Source organism: Lagenorhynchus albirostris, chromosome 6, assembly GCF_949774975.1.
Source record: "Lagenorhynchus albirostris chromosome 6, mLagAlb1.1, whole genome shotgun sequence".
NCBI classification, from domain to species: domain Eukaryota; kingdom Metazoa; phylum Chordata; class Mammalia; order Artiodactyla; family Delphinidae; genus Lagenorhynchus; species Lagenorhynchus albirostris.
The window spans coordinates 66,552,232-66,556,092 of record NC_083100.1 but is presented as its reverse complement, the minus strand read 5'-3'; positions in this window follow the sequence as shown (position 1 = coordinate 66,556,092).

Below are 3,861 nucleotides of genomic sequence, written 5' to 3'. Positions count from 1 at the left end.
GTGCAGCCAGAGCTGTGGGCCACTCTCTGAATAAGCTCATCATGTTTTACCTCTTTCCATTTTCTCTCAGATGTTTGCATATCTATTCCCGTTTAACTGTTTTTTTTTTTCTCCTGTCATTTTTATTAGGAAGTTTAAAAAATCTGACTTTTTTTCATTTTGCTTTTTCTTTCTGATTTTCCATAACGGCCAAGAAGTTCTCATTCTAGGCACATGTATTTGATTTTTATTCTTATCTAATACTACCAAGTTTCATATCAATGAAAGAGAATGCAATATATTTGTGAATAATACTTTTGTCTGTTCTTCCAATGCTAATATAATAATATACTTTAATTTTTGCTATGGGTATATAAAGATTGATAATAGAGCCCAATAAAATTGTTGAAAAATAATATTAAGAATGGATTTACTTGAACTGTAATCAGTATTGGCTATGATTAAAGATAGTTTAATAAGATATTTTAAAACTTTGAGACCATATGGACTCAAGGACATATAAATATCCTATTAATAATATTTTTATCTTTTCACAGCTAAAGGACATGTTTGCCCTACAAATTTCAATCATTTCAGAACAGTGCAGAAATGGGAATATCACATACCTCATCAAATAGCATATCAGTAACAAGATATCCACAGCAAGGGGAGCATTAATAGCAACAAAAAATGGGAGAAAATAGATCTATGAAGACAAAGTTCAGGGATGTAATTAGCAGCACTATAAACAGAAATGTGGGAGGGAATATGTAGAGCATTCAAGGATTTGAAATGAAAGAGAGAGAAAAATGGTGGGCAGTTGGTTGAGCCTGGAGGAGCAGACAAGAAATCTGAGCTCTAGTGTAGCAGTTCCTCCAAATACAGTCAAGCCATTTCCTCTCCATGAAGTTTATTTTCCTTCATTGGTAAAACTTCTGGTTGGATTGGCAAAAGGAAAAAATACCTGGCCAAAAATCCCTTGGCCATATCCTGCCTGTAGGTATGCTTTGTTGAATCTATCCAGTATTGTAAATAATTTGAAATAGATGACAACATTTAACAACAGAGAGGTTTCTCATAAAAATCTAGATTTTAAGCTTCATTGGAAAAATCATTTGATTCAACAGTCTCCTAGCCCCTCTTTAGAAAGTACATGGGCTTTGGAGTTCCTTAGTCCCAGCCTGACTAACTTTACTCATTTTTCTTACCTGCTTTGTGCATGTAGGAATTTGGGCTTATTTCTTGGAGAATTTATTCTTAAGGTTATGTCCAACCATGATATAAGTTCCATGAAAAGAAATTGCTTAGAATACTTTGTTTAGTCTACAGCCATACCACCCTGAATGCTCCTGATCTCATCAGAATACTTTGTTTGGGTACAGCAAAAGTAACCTATAAAGAGAAAAATAAATGTCACAAGCAAAAACATCAAGGACAAAGAGAAGCTAACAAACAGGTCATCAGTTCTCAAATAGAGGCTTGAGCCCATAAAACGTGTCCTATTAATAAGCTCTGTGCAAGAATATTTGGGGTTCTGGTTCAGAAGCACAATGTCACTTAACAACAAGAGCTGGGATTTAATGAATTATTCCAGTTCAAGCTCTTGGAAAAAGAAAAGGACAAAGTGTTCTGTACAACCCAAGTAAGAATAAAGTATCTTCTGAATATTAGGAGATTAAAATTCCCCAAAGTTAGCTTCTTGGCAGAAAATGGCCAAAGTTATTTAAAGAGTGACTTCCCATCTTTGAAATCACCCATTGAATAAAACAATATTAAACCACTGTTTAAAAATTTAAGGACCATCATTTCTTTCACTTTCCTCCAGCTCAGAGCTTAATCACATGCAGGGCTCCCTATATGCAGTCTCCAAAAGGGTGAAAACCTAATTCAGTTATTACAGAAATAACTCCAGACTTTTAAAAGGTTTCTCTGAACTAAAACAACCCCTGAGAATTCCCTAATACAACCACCTAGCCTATGTTATATGCACTGTATTTGTGTTTAATATGTATATTTAATTTGTAAGCATGCTTATAAGTTACTTTGCCGCTGTTCTCTATTCATATATCTTGGGCAGAAATTTCTTTAATATTCTCTCTATAAGGTCCTTTATCATTTCAAACCCTGGTAAAAAGAGGTGTAGGATTATAAGAATCACTCAGTAAATACATATTAAAACTTCTGTTATCCAATTGAGTAGGTATGCATATAAATTTTAAAGAACTCTTCTGTTGTGGCTAATTATATGTCTGAATGTAGATTCAAATTTCAGATATCCAGAGAGCTGATGCGCATCAGGCAGTTCACAGAGCAAAGCACATCTTTGCTTAGCAAGAGAGCTAGATTCTCTTCATTAACTTATTTTCAAGTAAAATTAACAGAAAATTAACATTACTCTGCTCTTAAATCTACCCTTGTTATATCCCATTAAAATGCAACCAAAGAATATGTTAACTTCACCCCAGTGTGAAAAATATTATCAGGTAAAGCTGACCTGAAAAGGCAGCTTCCTAATCAAAGATAAATATGTGAGCTTGCAACCCAAGGGACAATAAAATTGGCTTTATCCTTCCCAAATTTTATAACTACCTCAAAGAACAATCTACCTCAAGAACTAGTAGTTTGTATACCAGGTTCTACACTGATTTGCCATTAAAGGTGTTTATGGATAAAATTTAAGTGGAAGTAAAGATAATTTAGGATTGAAGTTAATAAAAATTTAAAAACAGATCCCCAGTACAGAAGTGTACTGTTAATATCTTAAATTATATTTCAGGGGTAAGTGGATAAATTAATCCTCATAGTTTTGGAAAACTGGTAAAATAACCATTAATATTAAGGTGGAAAGAATATTTTTAGATGACAAATTAAACATTAATTCCCAGCCTTCAGTGAGTTCATAGTGTTCCTATACATGAGTGATGATGAGAAAAAAGTAATCTGCACAGCCACCCATGCAAAGAAATTTCACTGTCTAGTCACATGTTCATTCCTTGGTGAAAAAAAGTATTTGTTTTTATGTGCTTACACTCATGGGTGCTTTCATTTAACCCCTAAAAATAAGGAATCAGAAGAGCTGGGAGTGAGCCAGAGTCAGGGAGATGGACTAGTTACAAATTCCAAGCAGAGCATTGTCTAATTGAGAAAACTTCCGCTCATGTCTTTAAGACTCTCAAACTCAAGGCCATCTCAGATCTGTCTAATCATGAGCCCATTAAGTCATCTTGGCTGCCATGAAGATGAAACTGACAGCACAGTTATTTGAGTCAGTTTAAAGAGGCCCAGGGTGGTTGAAGGGAAGGCTTAGGAGGCCTGGGGTGCTGAAAGGACATCCCAGCTCTAGCTCCCCAAGATCCCAGTAGCACACAGCTGTCAAGAGCACAAAGCTGTATGTAGAGAAACCCTTTGGAGGGAAGCAGGGATTTTGCTGTATGTCAACAATTTCATCAGGCACAATTTGACTTTCCACCTTTCATTGGACCATCAATATGATTTAAACAGTAGACAGTTTGTGAATTGATTGCATAGCCAACACATGCGATCATTTCTGGGATTCAGTTTCTGTAATTTGATGGTCATAGTAGAAATTATTTGGCATATAAATGTGGTTCTTGGTGAAATCTAGATTTTCTCTGTGAATCTTCACAAAGCCTTTTGTCTAATAGGTGTATCTATTAAGGTACAAGTGAAATAAAGTCTTTTGCCCCTATTTTTGTTAAAAAGAAGCAAGCCTTTGAAGTGGGGTCTGTGATAATATATCATTGGGCAAAAGAGTAGTCTTCCATAAGGTATTATGAGAGTTCTATAAACAATCCAGGAAATGGCCAGATGTTAACACTAATTGATATTATTATAGGGAACACATGTTTTGTTGTTGTTGTT